Source organism: Chiloscyllium punctatum, chromosome 22 (genome assembly GCF_047496795.1).
Source record: "Chiloscyllium punctatum isolate Juve2018m chromosome 22, sChiPun1.3, whole genome shotgun sequence".
In the NCBI taxonomy this organism is placed as follows: Eukaryota; Metazoa; Chordata; class Chondrichthyes; order Orectolobiformes; family Hemiscylliidae; genus Chiloscyllium; species Chiloscyllium punctatum.
The window spans coordinates 63,914,898-63,939,117 of record NC_092760.1 but is presented as its reverse complement, the minus strand read 5'-3'; the positions used below and the strand labels follow the sequence as shown (position 1 = coordinate 63,939,117).

General features: G+C 41.5%; 1 non-coding gene across 1 annotated transcript; it reads left to right on the top strand.

The window, feature by feature from the left end:
- Positions 1-12,499: 12,499 nt before the first annotated feature.
- Positions 12,500-12,603, top strand: LOC140493900 (U6 spliceosomal RNA). The gene has a single exon (XR_011963785.1). It is a non-coding gene; the product is annotated as a U6 spliceosomal RNA (small nuclear RNA).
- The last annotated feature ends 11,617 nt before the right edge of the window (positions 12,604-24,220 follow it).

The following is a 24,220-nucleotide window of genomic DNA, read 5'->3' as shown; positions in this document are numbered from 1 at the left end:
CACATTGGGCTCCCTCTCTCACTGTCCTCTATGCTGGTTCACTCTCCTCCACACTGAGCTCCCTCTCTCACTGTCCTCTATGCTGGTTCACTCTCCTCCACACTGAGCTCCCTCTCTCACTGTCCTCTATGCTGGTTCACTCTCCTTCACACTGAGCTCCCTCTCTCACTGTCCTCTATGCTGGTTCACTCTCCTTCACACTGAGCTCCCTCTCTCACTGTCCTCTATGCTGGTTCACTCTCCTTCACACTGAGCTCCCTCTCTCACTATGCTCTATGCTGGTTCACTCTCCTCCACACTGAGCTCCCTCTCTCACTATGCTCTAAGCTGGTTCACTCTCCTCCACACTGAGCTCCCTCTCTCACTGTCCTCTATGCTGGTTCACTCTCCTCCACACTGAGCTCCCTCTCTCACTGTCCTCTATGCTGGTTCACTCTCCTTCACACTGAGCTCCCTCTCTCACTATGCTCTAAGCTGGTTCACTCTCCTTCACACTGAGCTCCCTCTCTCACTGTCCTCTATGCTGGTTCACTCTCCTTCACATTGGGCTCCCTCTCTCACTGTCCTCTATGCTGGTTCACTCTCCTTCACATTGGGCTCCCTCTCTCACTGTCCTCTATGCTGGTTCACTCTCCTCCACACTGAGCTCCCTCTCTCACTGTCCTCTATGCTGGTTCACTCTCCTCCACACTGAGCTCCCTCTCTCACTGTCCTCTATGCTGGTTCACTCTCCTTCACACTGAGCTCCCTCTCTCACTATGCTCTAAGCTGGTTCACTCTCCTTCACACTGAGCTCCCTCTCTCACTGTCCTCTATGCTGGTTCACTCTCCTTCACATTGGGCTCCCTCTCTCACTGTCCTCTATGCTGGTTCACTCTCCTTCACATTGGGCTCCCTCTCTCACTGTCCTCTATGCTGGTTCACTCTCCTCCACACTGAGCTCCCTCTCTCACTGTCCTCTATGCTGGTTCACTCTCCTTCACACTGAGCTCCCTCTCTCACTGTCCTCTAAGCTGGTTCACTCTCCTCCACACTGAGCTCCCTCTCTCACTGTCCTCTATGCTGGTTCACTCTCCTCCACACTGAGCTCCCTCTCTCACTGTCCTCTAAGCTGGTTCACTCTCCTCCACACTGGGCTCCCTCTCTCACTGTCCTCTATGCTGGTTCACTCTCCTCCACACTGAGCTCCCTCTCTCACTGTCCTCTATGCTGGTTCACTCTCCTCCACACTGGGCTCCCTCTCTCACTGTCCTCTATGCTGGTTCACTCTCCTCCACACTGAGCTCCCTCTCTCACTGTCCTCTATGCTGGTTCACTCTCCTCCACACTGAGCTCACTCTCTCACTGTCCTCTATGCTGGTTCACTCTCCTCCACACTGGGCTCCCTCTCTCACTGTCCTCTATGCTGGTTCACTCTCCTCCACACTGAGCTCCCTCTCTCACTGTCCTCTATGCTGGTTCACTCTCCTCCACACTGGGCTCCCTCTCTCACTGTCCTCTATGCTGGATCACTCTCCTCCACACTGAGCTCCCTCTCTCACTGTCCTCTATGCTGGTTCACTCTCCTTCACACTGAGCTCCCTCTCTCACTGTCCTCTATGCTGGTTCACTCTCCTTCACATTGGGCTCCCTCTCTCACTGTCCTCTAAGCTGGTTCACTCTCCTCCACACTGAGCTCCCTCTCTCACTGTCCTCTATGCTGGTTCACTCTCCTTCACACTGAGCTCCCTCTCTCACTGTCCTCTATGCTGGTTCACTCTCCTCCACACTGAGCTCCCTCTCTCACTGTCCTCTAAGCTGGTTCACTCTCCTCCACACTGAGCTCCCTCTCTCACTGTCCTCTAAGCTGGTTCACTCTCCTCCACACTGAGCTCCCTCTCTCACTGTCCTCTATGCTGGTTCACTCTCCTTCACACTGAGCTCCCTCTCTCACTGTCCTCTATGCTGGTTCACTCTCCTTCACACTGAGCTCCCTCTCTCACTGTCCTCTATGCTGGTTCACTCTCCTCCACACTGAGCTCCCTCTCTCACTGTCCTCTATGCTGGTTCACTCTCCTTCACACTGAGCTCCCTCTCTCACTGTCCTCTAAGCTGGCTCGATTTCCTTTGCATTGGATTCATTCTCTCATTATCCCCCATGCTAGGCAAATCTATGACCTTCTATTTACCATAAAGTTTCACTGGTGCCACTTATCTTCCCTCAGTTGGTTTTATTTTTCCTATTCCTCTTACTGCATCAAGCTGAAGTCCCAGGGGTGAAGGAAACCTACCCTTTGTGGAGCTTGTAGGCCTTGGAAGTTTGGGCAGATAACACCTGGACCATTTCTATCTAGATGGCCCAAACAATCTGGGAGTGTCCTGACCAGATAAAGGTTCACCCTCTTTGTCTTGAACTTCCACAAGGTTATATATCATAGGTTGGTTGGAGATAGAAGAGCCAGGTGCCTCTTGGAGTCTCCTAAGAGGAGGTTGCTGGGATTTTTTTTCCCCTTCCAGCTAGGTGCTTACTGGCACCACCCTCGCTCCTTATGAGGAAGGGGCACGTGAGGGGACAAGCATAAAATTGCATAAGAAAAATCATGAGAGAAATGTTCCTTTAAAATCCCTGAAATTGATACTGAGCCAAAGTTTGGAATATTCAGACCTAATTTTCCTGATTTCTTTCTGGTGTAGCTTAGCCTTAATGTTATTATGTTCCCTAAATCAATTTTCTCTCAATCTTCTTGTAAAACTTTTCAACACCTTTAAAAATTTAACCATAAAATGTTCTGGCTGTTGGCCTGAAAGTATGTGTTTCAGAAATACCTGCACCTCTAACCAAGCTGTCCCACAGCAATGACAACATTAGCATCTAGTCAATGATATGGAAAACTACACAAGTTTTCCCTGTACACAAAAGAAAAGGACAAATCCACATGTTCCAATAAGAAACATGATACAATCTCATAAACTGAAATGTCAACTTCTCTACATCCTGATGTTGCCTGGCCTGCTGTGTTCTTCCAGCTTCCTACTTATCGATTTCAGATTCCAGCATCTGCAGTTTTTTTTGTCACCACCTAGTACAATGACTTGAAGATGCTGGTGTTGGACTGGGGTGTATAAAGTTAAAAATCACACAACACCAGGTTATAATCCAATAGGTTTATTTGGAAGCACTAGCTTTCAGAGCGCTACTCCTCAATCAGGTGGTTGTGGAGAATAAGGTTGTAAGACACAGAATTTATAGCAAAAGTTTATAGTGTGATGTAACTGAAATTATATATTGAAAAAGACCTGGATTGTTTGTTAAGTTTCTTTATCTTTTAGAATGACCGTGTTGGTTTCAGTTCTTTCATACGTAAATCGCAAAACTTTTTTTAAAAAGTTACATTCTCAAGTGAACTTTAATAATTGGTGTCATGGCGGCCCAGATAATGTATTGAAGGTGTGAGCTTCCCTGTGCGTGGCTGTCTCTGCCACAATGGTCAGACTGATTCTAGTCTAAAAAGCGGATTTATTGAATCTTCCATGGATTCATACAGTTTTTGAGCAAAGTAAAACATAAATCTGCAAGTACAAGTTCACTCCACAAACTTATATGCATGTGTGTGTGGGTGGAGGGGGTGTTATGTCTGTGAGACAGTGTGGATGTGTGTGTGAATGTGAGTGTAAGGGGGTATAAGTCTGTGAGAGGGTGTGTGTGGGAGTGTGTGTGAGTATATGAGCGAAAGTCTGTGTGAATGTGTGTGTCTGTAGGAGAGTGTGTGTATGTCTGTGTCTGTCTGTCTGTGCGTGTCCATCTGTCTGTGTGTGTGTATAGTGCAATGGGGTCATCTGTACTGTGACATGAGCTCAAGGTCCTGGTTGAAGCTGTCTCCTCCGCTCGGCCATTTTTCATTGTTGCCTGTCCCGGAGTCCGCCTTGGAGGACGGTCACCTGAAGGTCCAAGGTCGAATGTCCCGGACCGCAGAAGTGTTCTCCAACTGGGAGGGAACACTCCTGTCTGTTGATTGTTGTGTGGGTATCCATTCATCCGTTGCTGTAGCCTCTGCTAAGTCACACCAATGTATCATGCATCAGGGCATCCTTGCCTGCAGTATATGAGATAGACAAAGTTGGCTGAATCGCCTTAGTACCTGCCATGTACATGGTGGGAGGTGTCCCCACATGTAATTGTGATATCTGTGTCAACATTCTGACATGTCTTGTGGTGTCTACCATGACAAGGTTGAACGGTATTGTCCTGAAAGCCAGGCAGTTTGTTTGAGGTTTGGTGGTTGTTTGGCGAGAAGTGGAGGTGTAGGGAAGATCTAGTACAAAGCAGCCTTTTATCACAGATACTCAGTAGCAGCAGTGTATACCATACACAATTGAAAGACTCTGTAGAAAATCATTAAGGCTCCTTAGGAAGGAACCTTCAACCACACCCACAATCACTGCCATCAAGATGGACAATCGCAAGTTCCCCTCCAAACCAGACACTATTCTGATTTAGGAACTTTGTTAGTTACCTTTGCATCAAAATCTTGGCACTACATCTCTAACATTGTAAGTATATGACAGCACAGAGACTGCAGCAGTTCAAGAAGGCAGCTCACCACCACCTTGCTCAAGGACAATTTGGGACAGGTAATAAGTACTGGCAAGCTAGCAATCCATGAATAAATGTTTAAAACCTTCACTTCCATTCACAACTCTTCAGATACAAAAGCAATCAATCAATCAATCAATCGTCACATGCAGCAACAGCTGGACAATAATTTTGTTTGGAAAGATAAAATCAAATAACATTCATATCATACATATGCCAACAGTGACCATCCCCAACGAGAAAAAAAATCTAATCATTTTCACTTGACATTAAATGATGCTACCATCATTGAATCATCAACCTACAGCTTACCAGTGACAGGAAACATAACTGGATCAACCATATCGATATTGTACCTGCAAGAAAAAAGGTCAAAGCTGTGAAAATCTCTGCTGCGTAAATGGACCTCCTGACTCTCCAAAGGCTGTCCACTATTTCCACAACACAGCACAGAGTTTAGATGGAATTATCTCCAGTTACCTGGATGAATACGGCTCCAACAACACTCAAGAGGCTCAACATCATCCAAGACAACGCAACTCAGTTAATTAGTAACCCATCCACCACCTTCAATATTCACTCCCTTCACCACAGGCACACAGTGGCAACAATGCATATCATTCACAAGATCCTTTGCAGCAACTCACCAAAGCTCCTTCAGCAAACCTTGACTGTACCACTTTAAAGAACAAAGCCAAGAGGAGCATGAGGCACCATCACTGGCAAGTTCCTCTCCAAATAAGGTATCACCCCGACTTGGAATGATATTGCTGTTCCTTCATTAGTTTTGAATCAAATACCTTAGAATTTGCCTCTGCATCACAATGGTTCACTAAGCAGTTTACCATCACCTCCTCAAGAACTACATGGAATCCCTACAGTGTGGAATAAGGCTACTTGGCCCAACAAGTCCACACCAACCCTCTGAAAAGTATCCAACCTAGACACAATCCCCTCCCCTATTAGGCTCCACTTCCCCTGACTGATGCACCTACCCAACCCATCCTTGAACACTCTAGGCAATTTAGCACTGCCAATTCACCTAATCTGCACATCCTTGGACAGGTGGATGGCATGTTGGTTCAGTGGTTAGAACAGCTGCCACACAGCACCAGGGACCCAGGTTCAGTTCCAGCCTCAGGCGACTGTCTGTGTGGAGTTTGCACATTTTCCCTGTGTCTGCACATTCAAAGATGTGCAGGTCAGATGAATTGGTCATGCTGAATTGCCAATCGTGTTCAGGAATGTATAGGCAAGGTGCACGAGTCAGGGGTAAATGTAGGGAAATGTATTTGGGTTAGATATTCTTCAGAGGGTCAGTGTGGACTTGTTGGGCCGAAAGGACTGTTACCATACAGTAGGGATTCTAATTCTAATTCTTTAGACTATTAAGGATGGTCAATAATGCTGGCTGTGTCAGCAACACCCACATCTCATGAGTTAATAAAAATTAAAGTCTGAGGAGTAAGCAGGGGAGTGGGATTAGGCGGAGTGAAAATGATGTGGGGATTGAAGGTGGGATGAGGTTAGGTCAATCAATTTGTGGCAGTCTAAATGATGACCAAACATTTATAGTTTCCAAGATTAAAAATTACATTGACAAATTTTACAGATGAACTGAGACGTCATACCAATCATATACTTTCTTGCTGTGTTTATTTTGAATGGGTTATTAGCTCCACTGATGTGACAGACTGGGAAATATCAGTCAAACATTTTGATGCCAACCGTGATTAATAATTTTGGGACAATATGATACATTTTACTCTACCAGAAGAGTGTCTGTTATGATAACATATGTCAAGTTACTCCAGCATTGTTTAAATGTTTAAGATACGCTTGGGAAAAGAAGCAAGTGACTGAGGATACCAATCATGTACTATTTTCATTTCAAATGCAAATATGGGTACAGATGCATTTTATGTAATGATACAACAACAGCTTTTGATTCTTTATCCAATAATTATGTGAAACATACAACTCCCAGCGGTCCCATGAAGCTTGCAAACTACAAGTTTTGTTTCAGAATGACAAAAATATAATTTTGTTTTATTTCCACACCAGGGAGCAGTATGGCTGGGAATGGATGTTTTCTGTGTTATTACTGCCTTTTGATCTTTCATGTTTATAATCTGTCACTTCAGGGATTGGTTCAAAGTGATTAATGAAGTTGACACAGTAGATAGAAAAACATGGTTTCTTTTGCTGGGGGCATCCAGGACAAGGGGACACAGATTTAGAATCAGAGTTCATTTGTTAGCGGTGAGGTCAAGAAAATAAAACCTAATGGAAAACTGGAGTTCTTCCTTTTAAAACACATTGAGCATGGGGGTTAATTAAAAATGTCAAAACTGAGACTCAGAGTTTTCTGAAGTAGAGGTATTAATGGTTACTAAATTAAGGAGGTCAGCCATGAATATAGTTGTATGAGGGAAACTCGTCTGAGGACCTGAATGATCTATTCCTATTTCTCTGCTCTTAACAGAGAAAGCTGTCTTCTGATCTCCAATTCTTCTTTTAAATGCAGATTATAATCTATTAGGTTCAGGTTGCAAAGAAACAATTAACATGATACCAACATTTATAAATATATAGTCATACAACACAGGAGGCTATTTATCCCATCATGGCTGTCCTAGTTCTATTGAAGGAGCTATCTAATTATTCTTACGCATCTCTTTACCCTATTGCATTGTTGTTTTCAGTTTATTTATGCTGTTTATACATATGCCATTTAGTATATTATTTAGTCTATTAGTTATTAATCTGGTGTATTTATGCAATTCCCTTTTTGAATTGTCACTATTGAATCTGCTTCCACAACCATTTCTGGAATTGCATTCCAGACAGCAACAACTCAATGTGAGAGAAAATGTTTTCTCATGCTGCCTGTAATAGCACACTCTTGAAACATTTTGTGGGCTGAAGAAACACCAAATGACAGCCTATGATACTGAAATAGACCCAAGTAAGTATTATTAGTCACTAATAGTCAATATGACGTTGACTCATCATCTCACTCAAGTTGCAGACAGACAATTGTCAGAAGTATTTCTGAATTAATTCCTGGCCTCCTAACACCAAACAATCAGATCTTCTATGTTTCATAAAATATCAGGTGAATCATATTTTCATCCCTAATTTACAGTTATCTTTTAATCACCACATACACTCACACAACCACCTGCCTTTGGTACTACCAGATTGGGAATATTCCAATTTCTTTGTTCAACTTGTGTTTTTGTCTTTTCAACTCAGCCTCCATTTTCTCTTACACAGCATTAGGCAATGGCAGTAAACTGGTCTTCCTTTGAACCCATATGTTGACTTTACATCTTTGAATCATGGTTGCCAGTTTCGCTAAATACCCAAAGATACTTGGCAATTGTGTCACCTTGTCTTTGGGTTTTGTTTTCTGTGGCACAAGCTCATTCAAGTTTGGCTTCTATGGTTTGAGCCAGTTGCTTCCAAGCAAGGCTGGGTCTTGACCCTTCACAATCTTGATGGGTAATTTTGCTAATTTCAACTTGACTAGGACCATCGCTCTCCCCAGCTGGAGAATTTCTCCCCTTCAAAACTTCTTAATTCTGTGGATGATGCTGGCTCCATTTCTGACGGCATGGCAATACAGGAATTACTCTGACTGCTGCCAAGTGTAGAACACCATGTCTACTGGGGCTGAATCCAATGTTACTTGGACTACAATGTCCTGAAACATTCCATTGGATATTCTTATATTACTTATCATATGGATCTCAAACTGACTACTAATTAACCTACTGCTGCTAACAACTGCCATTGCCTTCCACCAGCATTTTCTACATTTATCATCTTCTGAAATGCCTTGTTGAGATAACTGATTTCCAAATCTATCAGTTTCCAAACTGATAGATTTCTGCAACTTTGAATGGTTTGAGATTACAGTGCCAATCATGTTACCACAGCAACAGGTGTTTAGCTTTAACAGGAGTGAGCAAAGTCCTGAGTAAATGCTTGGTAACACAGAACCTAAACATTGTCAACAAAGTTATAAAGTTGAAGCTGCTTGTCCTGCATGCATCAGGATTAAAGAAGCCAACCTTTGCAGGGAGCAGCACTTTGTAGTCTATGTGAAGAGGGTGCTGGTTGATTGGACTATACTTTGCATAGAGTTGCAGCTGAATCTGTTCATTGTCACTGTTGGGTTGTGGATTAACCGCAGGCTAAACAGATGGCTCTGATTGGTCAAAACATTGTCATGGGGAATGCAGCAGAGATCAGTCGTCTCCATAACACTTTCTCAATGATAAAGATGAAGTGTGTGCACTAACTCTTTTTTTTTTGCCTGCATAGAATAGGGTCTTGTGTGTCAATATTTTTAGCTTTCCAGCACATGCAAATAAAACACACTGAAAACCTGATTGATATATTAATTTGGTTTCTTGTATAATTCTTAGCACAGTCTGGATTATTCAGTAAATACTGTCTCATAGGAGAACCACATCTCGTGCTGGACACTAGGTTATGTATTTTGGAAACTTGGGCTGGTTGAGCATGGTCAGACTGTCAAAAGGATGTATTTTTTGATACAATGCACCACGACCCAGATGCCTAGTGCAATACACATGCAGGCAGATATCTCCACCACACACGCAGGTGGTATATTCCAGAGCTAACAATACACTGTGTGAAAAAGATTTTTCTCATGCTACATCTGCTTTGCTTGCTCTCGCTCTTGATCCTTTCAATTCCCTACCTACTCTGCTCACATCCCTCACAATTTGAATACCTTAACAAAATCACCTCTTCGCCTTCCATTTGTTTATCTCAATGCTGTTTATGGAAGCTTGCTGTGCACAAGTGGATGCTCCATTTCTATGTTTCAAATGTGACCACACTTGACATATGCAAACAGTGGTTGTGAATTTTTTGGCATATCCTGAAGTTGTAAAAGCTGTTCAAGAAATAGAATTCCCTTTTTTCCTCTCGGTGCCTCACTGAAACAGTCAGTCATTCTTCATATCTAATATTGAACAACTAAGAGTAGCAAGTTTTCAAACTATAATAGTCAGAGCAGTCAACCCCATTCATGCCCTAACTCCTCATTGACAATTGATTTGTAAATATGTTGAAGTAGAAGTCATTGGAAAAGCAACCAGGATTAGTAAGTCTGAATGATTCCCACATTTACCTTCTCCATCCTGTCCCTTGCCTCCATCCTGGCCTCTATCTGCACTGTGTCAGTCCAGGATGCTATTTTTCTCTGACAATGTACTGCTGAGTTTTCAGTAAAAAATGTTTCTTCAAACCATCAGGGAGCCATCAAAGCTTTGGGAGCTTTCCAAAAAAAAACTTCAGTCCAATGACTCAACACAGCAGATGAGAAATAACATTGCTGAGAGGCGCTGATAATTTGAAAAAGTGTGGTTGGTTTCTTAAAGTGTAGGAGAAAGGAACATTTGCCCAATATTGTTGAATAGTATCTAATAATGAACAAATCACAGCTGGCTAAATAACACCACGGTGCTCCACACTAACTGAAACACAGACATAACAATTATTAATGAACCAACAGCCATCTGCCTACGTGGCACATTGATGTGTTATATATTAACAGTCTTTGAAAATAGGAATTATTTGACAGGAAAACCTTACTAAAATAAACAGTTATAAATAGATGCTTGGGCCATAGCCTCAGTTGCATACTGAGGATGTGTGAAAGGCATAATAACAATTCATTTCTTTTGGTTAAAAATGATCTGATTCCTTCAATAAGAGAGATCTCATTCTGTACAGTTTCATGCACCTTGTTACCAAATAAAATTGGTCTGCATTATTTCTAATTCATCTTATTACTTCAAACACCATTGTACTCACAACTTATCTCAATACAGAAATGGGTTTTTAATGACTCATTATACCACACAATCAAATACCTGTGACTCAGGTCCAACACTTCAAAGGTTCGATATGACTACCTGTACACTACAGTTCAGTAGGAGTACAACAGGTGAATGCATAATTCATGAAGTTTTTGTAATGTTAATGTTACTAGTTCTGTTTGGCATAAAACATTTCCTCTATATTGCCATTTTCAATCGGTTTCATACATAGATCAGAATTAAAAGCATTTGGCTCTTTGAGCCTTCTCTGTCATTCAAAATGATGATTTGGATCCGTTTCTGTTTCAATTTATCCTCAATAACCTTTGATTTCCATGAAGAACAAAAATCAATCTGCCTTAAAAATATTTACTGACCCCATACCCACTACTTTTCAGGCAGAGTTCCAAAATGTCACAAACCTCAGAGAAAAAAGAATACCCGCATCTCTATCCTAAGAGACAGCCTTTAATTTTAAGCCAGTGTCCCTTAGTTCTGGAATCACTCACAAGAGGAAACATCCTTTCCACATTCACCTTGTCAAGGTCTTTCAGGATATAGTACATTTCAATCAAATCACCCCTCACACTTCTAAACTCCAGTGAAAACAAGACTATTCTGTCCAACTTTTTGCATCCATTTCCACATAACGTACACTGCTTACTCCAGATATCAATCTAGCAAATCTCCACTAAACTGCCTCTAATTCATTTCTACCCTTCCTTAAACAAAAAAAAACAAAACTGCACACAGTATTGGAGATGGGGTCTCAAAATGCCCTTTATGAATTATTTTAATCACAAAAACTGAAATTGCTGGAATAACTCAGCAGGTCTGGTAGCATCTGTGGAGAGAAAGCAGAGGTAATGTTTTGATCCCATAGCTCTTCTTCAGAATCTTAGATCCTCCAGCAATTTCTTTTTCTGAAGAAACAAAATTTCAGAAGAAACAGCAATCTGTTTCAGAAGAAGAGCTACTGGACTAAAACATTAACTCTGATTTCTCTCCACAGATGCTGCCTGACCTGCTGAGATTTTCCAGCAATTTCTGTTTTTGTTTCAGATTTCCAGCATGTGCAGTTCTTTCGGTTTTTTATCCTTATTTTTATGTCCATTTCCTCTTGTAATACAGGATAGGATACCATTTGCCTTTCTTATTTCTTGCTGTACTTGCTTACTAATATTTTGTGACTCATGCATTAGAACATCTGGATCCCTCCATACCTCCTTTGCATTTTCTCACATTATACTCCATCTGTCAGATTTCTGTCTGCTCACTCACTAAGTCTGTCTATATCGGTCTGCAACCTTGTCATGACTTGCTTCTATCAGATGGTAATCCAAACTTTTAAAATTTAAAGCTGCAAAAACCCAGAATTTCTGGAATCTCAAAGAACAAAGGTCACCAATGCTTGTAAACACCACAACTGCAAGTTACCCTCCACGTCACACACCAACCCAAACTTGGAAATGTATCACCATTCCTTTACTGTTGCTGAGTCAAAATCCTGGCAATCCTGAATAACACTATGTACACTGTGAGAACTGAAACAGCTTAAAAAGAAGGCTCACCACTAATTTCTCAAGAGCAATTAGAGATGGCTAATAATTGATGGCTTTACCATTGATGCCTACACACCATGAATGAATGAAAAAGGACTTTATAAATACGCTACAATACTTCACTTGTAGCTCTTACGCTATTTTTGGCCTTTGACCTTTACATTCCATACAAATGACCACTAATTCCCAATTACAAAGTCTACAAACGCAAATAGAACAATAAGAGTCAGCAATACGCAAAGTTCTCCTTTATATCTCACCAAATCAGTCTATTATCACAGTTATATAGTTCACTTAAGCTCCATTGTTCTATTGTGATGAAATATTTCAGATCAGTTTATTACTATAAATACATGTTATCAGACCATCAGAAATACAGATGAATGAGTTCCATACATTCCAATAGATACTTTATCTGAGAGGATACGCTTGCCTTAGGCTCACTAATACAGTACATTCTGTGCTTAGCAGAAAAGTGTTTTAATTTATCATGTGCTAAACCCACAAACAGCCATTTGCACACACCAATAGTGGACTGCTACACAGAAGATTAGCAAGACCCCTGTGAAAGAATGAGTCACAGATACAGAAAACATTTCATATTTTTATATTCAAAGCAAGGACAATAGATTTGGGGCTACCAAGAGAGCTTTAAGAAGGCACAGATAGTTAATCAGCAGCTGAAGTTCCAGGTAGAGACAGCAGCATTCATGAAGGGACAGGGGAAAGCAGGCACAGCACCCCAACGCCAAATGTTTATTCAAGAGTTGGTAAGAAGTATCAGAGAAAGAATGTGGGCTCAGAAAAGAGAGATAAACCATACATCGTAAATAAAAGCCTTAGCCAAAGAGGTAATTATAAGAAGCTATTGTAAGTTCTGGAGGTGAAGTTAACAATCCATTAGGAAAAAAGGATTAAGTACATGAAAAAAAATCAGTGCAAAGACCATAAAGGAAAGGCAAGAGAATGTTAAAAAAATGAGTTCTCACCTCTCACACCAAGGATTGCATCATCATCGGCTCCGCAAGGCACAGTTGGAAGGAACATTTAAAGAGCCATAAAATAAATTGAGATTGGGGCCTTTCTAATTTTGTAGTCCCAATTTATTTAAGCTGAAAATGAACATTTTTATGATATCTAATGGAAGAGACTAATAGGAGAAAGGAAGTCAGGATTGAAAAGGGACCGGGATTGAATTGAATCGAATTTATTGTCATGTGTACCGAGGCACAGCGAAAAGCTTTGCCTTGCGAGCAATACAGGCAGACCACTTAGTTAAATAGATTAGATAAGTAAATAATAGGTAAATAGCGGCAAAAACCAAAACACAGTTACAGGCGAATGCGAAGAGTTTGTGAGTCCATTCGGTATTCTAATAACAGTAGGATAGAAACTGTTTCGAAACAGGCTGGTGCGTGTTCAGGCTTCTGTACCTTCTCCCCGATGGTGGAGGTTGTAGAAAAGCATTGCCAGGGTGGGGTTGATCTTTGAGAATGCTGGCAACCTTCCCTTAACAGCGGGCCTGGGAGATGGATTCTATCGATGGGAGGTTGGCCCATTTAAGCCACAATTTCAGTCAGACAGTTTACAGAGGCTACTGCTAGGGATTTAGAAGTTTGTGTGGAAGTATATGCTTGGTGTCATAGACTGGGAATACCTGTTTTACTGTGGAAGAAGTGGGAAAACTCCATCTTCCTTGCAGAAAATGGAAAAACTTTAGAAGTCAGTATATGTCATTTTAATTGTTTAAAAAAAAGGCGGGAAAACCTAAGTAAGCAATACACAGTTGCAACACTACGAAGAAATAGGTGTTATAAAGCCTGAAAGCAGTAAATTAATTCCCAGCAGTCAATGATGCAGTTTAATGTTTTATTGAAGAATTCAATGAATTATTACAGAAACAAAGTGTGAAGAAAACTGGCAAACAAACAGCATACTCCAAAAATGTGAAACTTGTTAGATTCTTTACTACAGCAATCAATCAATTGGTGAAAACAAGAATAAGCTTATGAAAGCTGATTTAAAGCAATATTGAAGTGATCCATATTTGAAATACCTTTGCAGTAATTGGATTAATTAGCACATTGAGAACAAATGCAAATAAGATACACCTCCTAGCAGAATCAAAGGAGAACATTACTGCTTTGATACAGCCAACTTCAAATACTTCATACAGCCAACAATATACTTTTTTTCAAAACAAAACATTAACTGCAGAAGTAACACATAGTTACAGAGTTGCAGAATAGAAAGAGATTGCATACCTTAACATAGCACAAACTCATTTGGAAAAGATAACCGAGGCCATCATAGAAGAAATATCTGAATGTATTTATCTAGATGTATTTATGGATGACATCTTTTTAAACTTAAAGTTGATGCAAGTGCCAAGGTCAGACTATCTCCCTTAGCCTACAGAACCAATAGCAGGACTAAAAAAAAGGAATCTATTGCGATAACATACAATGGTACAAAATAGGTATTTCATGTTTTTCTTAAAAGTGGCAAATCAAAACAGGCTCAAGCAAATTCAACAAAAGAATGACCAAGACTGTGCTACCATTCACCAGTATTGTGTTGAAATATGGCCAGACAAAAACATCCAGCAAGCCAGTACACATATTTTGAAGACTGAATATATTTCATAATCAAGGACAATTTATAAGTGAATGGAAAGAGACTGGTTATTTCAGCTTTGCTTTGGAAGGATGTATTTAGATAGACAATAGATGCAGGAGTAGGCCATTCAGCCCTTCAAGCCTGCACCGCCATTCAATATGATCATGGCTGATCATATTGAAAGGATTCACCAGGCTTGATTAGGCATTGCCCAGGTATTAGATTACTTACAGTGTGGAAACAGGCCCTTCGGCCCAACAAGTCCACACTGCCCCGCCGAAGCGCAACCCACCCATACCCCTACATCTACCCCTTACCTAACACTACGGGCAATTTAGCATGGTCAATTCACCTGACCTGCACATCTTTGGACTGTGGGAGGAAACCCACGCAGACACGGGGAGAACGTGCAAACTCCACACAGTCAGTCGCCTGAGGCGGGAATTGAACCCAGGTCTCTGGCGCTGTGAGGCAGCAGTGCTAACCACTGTGCCACCGTGCCGCCCAGAGACAGTCAATGATGTTACAGCCAGAAATCTCAAGAGATTGAATCCCCAACATCTCTTTGTGAAATCCTCAATTATGTAGAATTGACATGTCTGGGCAACACTCCTGTCATCAACAAAATGTGCAAAAAGAGCTGAATACTAAAAGCAGGAATGAGCAAGACAGCCCATTTGAGCCCATCCATGAATCTTTAACTGAAGTTATTCTGACAGCAGAAAATTCTGGTGAACAATTGATAAAATAGAAGTCATTATTAGTGACAGGCACTGTTGAGTGAATAGCAATATTTCAGTAAGACAACTCAGAGTCTGAAAGTCTACTTCACCAATCAAACTGCAAAATGTGTGTACCTCTTTCAATGAGAAAAATGTTGTCTGACCCAGAAGTGCAGGATGCCACAAAGGAGAAAGTTCTTTTTTCAGCAGGGCAGTAATCTTCCAGGATGGATTAAAACTCAATCAGATGATCTTATGAGATAAGAGTTAACAGAAAAGAAATCCTCTGCAAAGGAAATTCAGGAGATTAAGTGTCCTCCAGATAATGTAATGGATCTAGATTATATTACTTACAGTGTGAAAACAGGCCCTTCGGCCCAACCAGTTCACATTGACCCTCCAAAGAATAACCCACCAAGACCCATTTCCCACTGACTAATGCACCTAACTCTATGGGCAATTTACCATGGCCAATTCACCAGACCTGCATATCTTTGGACTGATGTGGAGGAAACCAGACCACCCCCAAACAGACATGGGGAGAACTTGTAAAGTCCACACAGACTGAGGCTGGAATCGAACCTAGGACCCTGGTGTTGTAAGGCAGCAGTACTAACCACTGAGCCACCACAAAGCTACAAAGAATAAAGTCCTCTACAATTGATATTCAGGGTGTTAAAAAAAACCCTCCAGGAGGAAAATGGCCTACAGATCAGAAGATCAACAGTGCTCAAGTAAACATCTACCATTTTCCACCATTGAGGGTGTGTCTGCGAAAAGGAGGGGGAGGGATATGTTTTTTTTTAAATTGGTTCATTCATGGGATATAGCAGCCACTGGCTTAGTGCCTTTTCCTGCCTTCTTGAACTGTTGCAGTCCATTTGCTGTTGGTAGAAACATAATGCTATTCGGAAGGGAGTTCCAGGAGTTTGATCCAGAAACATTAAAGGAATGGTAAGATGCTTCTAATTCAGGATGGAAAGTGGCTTGGAAAGAAATTTGCATGTGGTGGTACCCTATAACTAATCTCCAGGTAAGCCCAAGACAAAGCAGAGGCAAAGGAGAATTGGTGGTAGCTAACTACAACAAATGACCTAATTGAGTACCACAGACTGATATTGTTAACAAATATCTAATCTGGGAAAATAATAAAATGACCATATGTAGGTAGGAATGATAGTTAAAATGCTCGACTGAAGAAGCTCCAGCCTCCACCTGTATAGAGTGACATGTATATACTTCAACAACAACAACAACAACAGTTGCTGGAAAAGCTCAGCAGGCCTGGTGGCATCTGTGAAGAGAAATCAAAGTTAATGTTTCAGGTCTGATGACCCTTCCTGCATATAGTTAGCTTGCCATAAATAAATCATTGTTAAAAAAAGTCTAGTCATACTTGTACCATAAAATAGCATTTCACAAATGTCATTTTGAACAGAACTTGACAACAAAAGATGGTGACACCGATGAACAGACTTGAAACATATGTATGACGGTAGTTTATAACTATTGACATATAGCTACAGTTTAATGACCTGTATTAATCAGTCATTATTATTAAGTACAGAAATCTGGTCCATGCTTTCCATCAACTTGGCTCTGAAAAATCACGTAATTTGGGGAATTTTGTGTATTTGATTAGATTAGATTAGATTACCTACAGTGTGGAAACAGGCCATTCGGCCCAACCAGTCCACACCGACCCTCCGAAAAGTAACCCACCCAGACCCATTACCCTCCGACTAATGCACCTAACATTATGGGCAATTTAGCATGGCCAATTCACCTGAACTGCACATCTTTGGAATGTGGCAGGAAACTGGAGCACCCGAAGGAAACCCAAGCAGATACAGAGAGAATGTGCAAACTCCACAGACAGTCACACAAGGCTGGAATTGAACCTGGGACCCTGGTGCTGTGAGGCAGCAGTGCTAACCACTGAGCCACCAGTTTAAAATCTTGAGCTTCACTGATGACTCTGTTAATGGGGAGGCTCGTCTTCAAGCTCTCTACTCCATCCACCCCCACATAGTGTGAATTCTTTCTTGTCGCTTTTCACAATCGAAATGCCTCAAGATTAACAATAGAAATCAGGTCAGCGTTTTGTGTTTTTTTTGTAATGCCAGCATTGTGGATGATATGCTAACAAGGCAATGGATGAGCAAATAGATAGTGTCCCAAGAGGACATATGAGTGCTCTAGATTCTTGCTGTAGATTAGAGTTTGGCTTACCTTTATAGTTGTAGGAGAAACATGTATCAGGAGTAAGCAAAGACTTGGAAAAGGCATTTGACTCCTTCATTAATGACCTCCACAGTTTAGCGCATAAATGTGAATATAGCGTGTTAAAAGGTGTCCAAATCAGAAATGGAATAGTTGCCAGAGTTTTAGACAAAACTCTGTCAGAGTCCCACATATAGGAGTAATCTAATATTGAATAAAGTAATGCAATTGCCTTGATCTGTCAAGGCCCGTTAAAATATTTGTGTCGTTATTAGGGCAGGGAGAAAAATCTGGAGCTTTGAGGGGATTTTTTTTTCCAGTTTATTTGACACAGTGGTGGAGGGAATCAAATTTGTGGATATGGTGCCAATCAAACAGGTCGCTTTATCTTGGATGATTCAAACTTCTTGAGTGTTGTCAGAGCTGCACCCATCCAGACAAGTGGAGAGTGTTCCATCAGACACCTAAAATGTGCCTTGCAGATGATGAACTGGCGCTGGGGAATCAGGAGGTTACTTAATTGTTGCAAGATCTTAGTCCCTGACTTGCTCTGATAATCTTCTAAGATATAGTTCTTATATGGCTAGTCCAGTTTAGTCTCTGGTCAATGATAATCTTCTGCAAGTTGACAGCAGATGATTCAGTAATACTAATGCCATTGAATGTCAAAATGTGATGGTTATATTCTTTTTGTTTAAGATGGCCCTCACCAGGCACTTGTGTGGGACAAATGTTGGATAGTATACCGATCTTTCTGCATTTGTGCATGGACTATTTCTGTATCTGAGGAGCTGCAAGTTGTACAATGCTCAATGATCATCCCCACTTCTGACCTTATGATGGAGAGAAAGTCATTGATGAAGCAACTAAAGATGGTTGGACCTAGCACACTAATCTGAGAAGCTCATGCAGAGATGTCCTAGAGCAGAGATGCATGATCTCCAACAAACCAAAACCATATTCTTTTGTGACAGGTATGATTCTAAACACCTATCCAGGGATTGTCAGATATGGAATCTATCCCAAAACCAAATGATCAGAATTTCTGTCAACATTATTCACTTTGTCAATGCTGTCGAATGTGAAGTATATCTAATAAGATCAGCAAATAAAGGTTGGGAAGACCAATGAAGATCAGAATCTTCATAAAATTGGACATAAGTGGCAGAAGCTGGTACTTATCACAAAGCAAGGTATTAAAGCTTTTAATTACCTATACTATTCCATTTGGTTGTTACTGATTTAACTATTCATCAGGATCATGCCTACACTGAACATCTTCTAGAGGACAATGTCTAATATCTTGGAACAAATAGAATATATAATTCGTCAGATAGATGATATCAGATCCACAATCCATCATAAAGTTGAAACTTATTATTGTCAAATCACAAAATATTCTCATACAATATTACACGAGTACAAGTTTTCCATACTGAGGGGAGGAAAAGGGAAGTGGAAGAAGAAGGGTGGCATGGTGACACAGTGGTTAGCACAACAGCCTCACAGCGCCAAAGACCCAGGTTCAATTCCCACCTTAGGCAATTGTCTGTGTGGAATTTGCACATTCTCCCCCCGTTAGCGTGGGTTTCCTCCGGGTGTTCTGGTTTCCTCCCACAGTTCAAAACAAAAATTGTGCAGGTTAGATGAATTCGCCATTCTAAATTGCTCGTAGTGTTAGGTGAATGGGTAAATGTAGGGGAATGGTCTGGGTGGGTTGCGCTTCGGCGGGTCGGTGTGGACTTGTTGGGCTGAAGGGCCTGTTTCTATATTGTAAGTAATCTAAACTAATCAAGAAGAAGAAAAATAGTAGTCATGATTTGGAGATGCCAGTGTTGGACTGGGGTGTACAAAGTTAAAAATCACAACACCAGGTTATAGTCCAATAGGTTTAATTGGAAGCAGACTAGCTTTCAGAGCGATGCTCCTTCATCAGGTGGTTGTGGAGTTTACAATTGTAAGACACAGAATTTACAGCAAAAGATTACAGTGTGATGTTACTGAAATTATATATTGAAAAATACCTTGTGATTTACTTATGAAAGAAGTGAAGCTATCATGGTCATTCTAACAGATGAGAGACTCAACAAACAATCAAGGTATTTTTCAATGTATAATTTCAGTTACATCACACTGTAAAGTTTTGCTATAAATTCTGTGTCTTACAACCTTATTCTCCACAACCACCTGATGAAGGAGCAGCGCTCTGAAAGCTAGTGCTTCCAATTAAACCTGGTAAAAATGAGGACTGCAGATGCTGGAAACTCGAGTCTGGATTAAAGTGGTACTGGAAAAGCACAACAGGTCAGGCAGCATCCGAGGAGCAGGAAAATCGATGTTTCGGGCAAAAACCCTTCATCAGAAATAGAGACAGGGAGCCTGCAGGGTGGAGAGATAAATGACAGGAGGGGGTGGCAAAGAGTACAATAGGTTAATATTCCATGCACCTCATCTCAGCATTTAGTACGTCTTTCTATTCCATTTTATTTCATGTAAACTGACATATTGCATCAAACAGTTTCACATAATAAGAGCTATTTATTATAATTGCACTCTGCAAATGACAGGAGAAAGTAGCAAAGAATACAATAGGTTAATGAGGGTGGGGATGGAGGTGATAGGTCAGAGGGGAGGGTGGGGGAGGGTAGCAAAGAGTCCAATGGGTGAATGGGGGTGGGGATGAAAGTGATAGGTCAGAGAGGAGGGTGGAGTGGATAGGTAAAAAGGAAGGTAGGCAGGTAGGACAGGTCACGGGGACGGTGCTGAGCGAGAAAGTTGGAACTGGGGGAAGATGTGGGGGAGGGGAAATGAGGAAACTGGTGAAGTCCACATTGATGCCCTGGGGTTGAAGTGTTCCGAGGCAGAAGATGAGGCGTTCTTCCTCCAGGGCGTCGGGTGGTGAGGGAGCGACAGTGGAGGAGGCCCAGGACCTGCATGTCCTCAGCAGAGTGGGGAGGGGGAATTGAAATGTTGGGCCACAGGGCGGTGGAGTTGATTGGTGCGGGTCGAGCTATATCTTTACCTCACCAGTAGACCTTACAAACATTATCCAAGAGCCAACAACAAAATCTAACAGGCAACTGTAGGCACAGCTACCAAAAGTAGAACAGTTGAATTTGGACAGAAGGCCAGGACTAGAGGAGTTCAGATATCGTGGATGATGTGGATCTGGAAGAGGTTACAGAGATATGGGTTTGCAAGGTCATTTACAAACCTGAGCAGTCAGCAATGATAGATGAGGCATTATGATCTAAATTAAATTTGCAGAGTGCAATTATAATAAATAGCTCTTATTATGTGAAACTGTTTGATGCAATATGTCAGTTTACATGAAATAAAATGGAATAGAAAGACGTACTAAATGCTGAGATGAGGTGCATGGAATATGCCGAGACCTATGCAGAGTGCAGACACCAGAACAAACTATTGGGATGAAATGGCTTTTATCTCTATTCTCTGCTCCTTGTAATTCTATCTTAACAATTTCATGTGATTTAATTCTCAGAGTGTTGTGAAAATGCTGTTGTTAAGAATGTTCTTTCGTATCCTTCTGAGCTTATTTTCTTGAATTTAGCTGTCCTGGCAGTTTAGAAATTGTAAAGATGTTTTACAGATTGCCACATCCCCCTACAGAGACAGAGTGAGTCACAGAACCCAGCAAAAATCTTTTTTTTTAAAAAACACACTCTGAGGCTATGGGCACCATTAGCTGTTTGCTGCTTGTCCCTGTTTGCTGAGAGAAGGTGGTGCTAGAACTTTAAACTGTTGCGGTTGTAATTATGTGGGCCATGAGACCACTTTTAAGTGGAGTCACCTGACTGGCAGGCTAGGAAAGGGCAGTAGGTTACCTCTTTAATTTTTAGGACATTCTAACAACATTGCCATTTACTGGTACCCAGCACTTTTCGAAAAAAAAAGAGCAAACTTTAATTCATAAACTGCATGCCATTTGTACTGATTCGCAGAATTACCAATCAAGTAATGTGACCAGTAAACCATCACAGCTGATAATGAGCTTATCGTTTTGACACCTGAGATAGAATAATCTCTTGAAACTTGGGGACTACCTTTCTGCTGCCCACATTCCTCATTTATGGTCTGTCTTGCATCCACCTGGAAAGGCAGGCCTGATGTCAGTTTAACATCACATATTGTGCTCCTCTGACAACGCAGTACTCCCTAGGTGCTGCACTGGGAGTGTCTATATTGAATATTGTAACCTGAACTCAGCAAACCTCTAACTGAGAGAAGTCCTGCCTTGGAGTGGTGCAGCCAAGAGGAAAAGTGGCAGCTCTTCAGACCACAGTCAGGCCCACCAGACCAAAGATCCCAGATAATCCCAGGGGCTCTAGTCTAAACAGGGCCCAGTTGGCAGGCCTTGGCAAGAAGGAAGTGGGCTGCCAGATCCAAGAGGTAGGCAGGAGCATTAGAGGAGGTATGATGAGCCAAGGGCTGCTGGATCCATAAACTAGCCACCAGGATACATGAACATCAACTAGCCACAAAAAGGAATGACCCACTCTCAACAGTATTCTTACATACAAATGAGGAAGGGTACCACTTCGACTGGGACATCCATCCTAGGTGAAAGTGAGGACTGCAGATGTTGAAGATCAAAGTTAAGCTTAGAGTAGTGCTGGAAAAGCACAGCAGGTCAGGCAGCATCTGAGGAGCAAGAAAATTGATGTTTCGGGCAAGAGCCCTTCATCAGGAAATCCTAGGACATCCATCCTAGGACAAGCCAAGCAGAGACGTGCACGAGAATTCCCAGAACACAGCATTCCAACCAGAACTTAATCATCAAACACATTGACTTGGATCCCATTTACCATCCTCTGAGAAAAAGAACAGGAAATGACATCACCACAGGAACTGCCATCACCACAGGAAATTAAGTCACCAAGGAGATCTTAAACACATAAATAGAATGCGGGCCATGTCACCAGTGCTTCATCCGGAGGCCCACTGATGATATTACTAGTATGGTGATGAAACATCAGAAAAGGAACCTTCCAACTCAGCAAGCAAACCTACATCCACAAGGGCTAGGGCCTCAAAAAAGCACAGAAAGGTATTCCATCTAACCCCCAACCCCCTCTGCCACCACCACTATCAATGTGGGCATCACATTATGGCAGCTGGAATGTAGCCATTATGTGGAGGGGAGGGCGCAGGCATGGGTCACCTTTGCACCAGTCAGCAGAGGAGCATGTGGTTTGAATTCACAACCTTAGTGACCAAAACAGGGAAGGGGAGGGCAGTACAATAGCAGGGAACTGGGTCAGGATTGCAACTCATTGCTGTCCCACCACTGGAGAGACTTCCTGGGTGGGGCGGTAGATAGCAGAAGACAGGTGATGTGGCTAATCAACAGCCCACACTGCAAGGCTGAATAGCCGACCTGAATAACGAGGTGTCCAATCAGGCTATTTCTCAGGCATCCTTTTGTCAGTGGGCCAAATAATATTATCACAAAACAAGAAATTCAGCTAATATTCTGGGGACCTGGTTTCAAGTTGTGGAATTTGAGTTAAATTTTTTAAAATCTGGAATTAAGAATCAACAAATGACCATTGTTATAGACACAGGGTAAACCCTCCTGCTTAATTTAAAACCAGCAACACAGAAAATATTTATCCAGTGCAGTAACCTGTAAAAATTCAAGTGGCCAAGAACTTTGTAAAGTAAAAATTCACAACTTGATTTCTTAAAGTATAACAGAAAATAATTAACTAACCACTGCTTACAATTTCTTTCTCTAACTTACCTTTTACCTTCCCTTCTATAATACTAGTCTGATAAAACTCCCAACTAAGATTTACAAAACAACCCATCTTATCTCAAAACCAGGCAGTTGTCAGTTCTTGTCTTCAGATCTTATTGTGTCTTCTTATCTCCTTGTTAGGAATTTCTGTGTCACAGGTTACTGATCAAAAAGGTACTTTTAAGAGAGATATTTTTCAAGGAGTCTGTTACGTGCTAGGACTTGGCAGTCACCTTTCAACTGTTCAATTTTCCCCCAATCGTATACCCCAGAGCATCAGATTGTGTCATTGGCTTTTTAGATTGTCAATATATTCCATTCAAACTTGATTGAAAATTGGTATTTCTTTATCAGGATATAATTTAAACTGATTGGCCGAATTCAAATTTGTTTTTGTCTCCAGGCAATGAACTAATCAAGTTGTTTGACCAAGTATTATATACATTGTTGCCTTATTGGGAACACTTGGTGCTGTGTCTGGTAGCTCTGCTGCTTTTAACTCTCTTAAAGTACACCCACATCTTCATGACACCATAAAACTATTGTCAGTTGTCAGAAAAAAATATATCTAGTTCACTAATGCCCTGAGGGAAGGAAATCTGCCATCCTTACCTGGTCTGGCCTACCTGTGACTCTCAACTGCCCTCTGGGCAATTATGAATGGGCAATGAATGGTGGTCTAGCCATTGATGTCCAGTGAATGAACAAAAATAAGAAATGGCACCACAGTGTCCTCCATCAGCCTGGGTGGACGTCATCAACCAAAGAAGGGGGCTATGGTAAACAAAAGCAGCACCATGGCCTCAGTAATTGCACATTTCCCCTTCATCCCTCCAGCCCCCCTATCTGCAAAGTTTTAATTTTCAAATACCCATCCATGGTTCCTTCTATTTCAC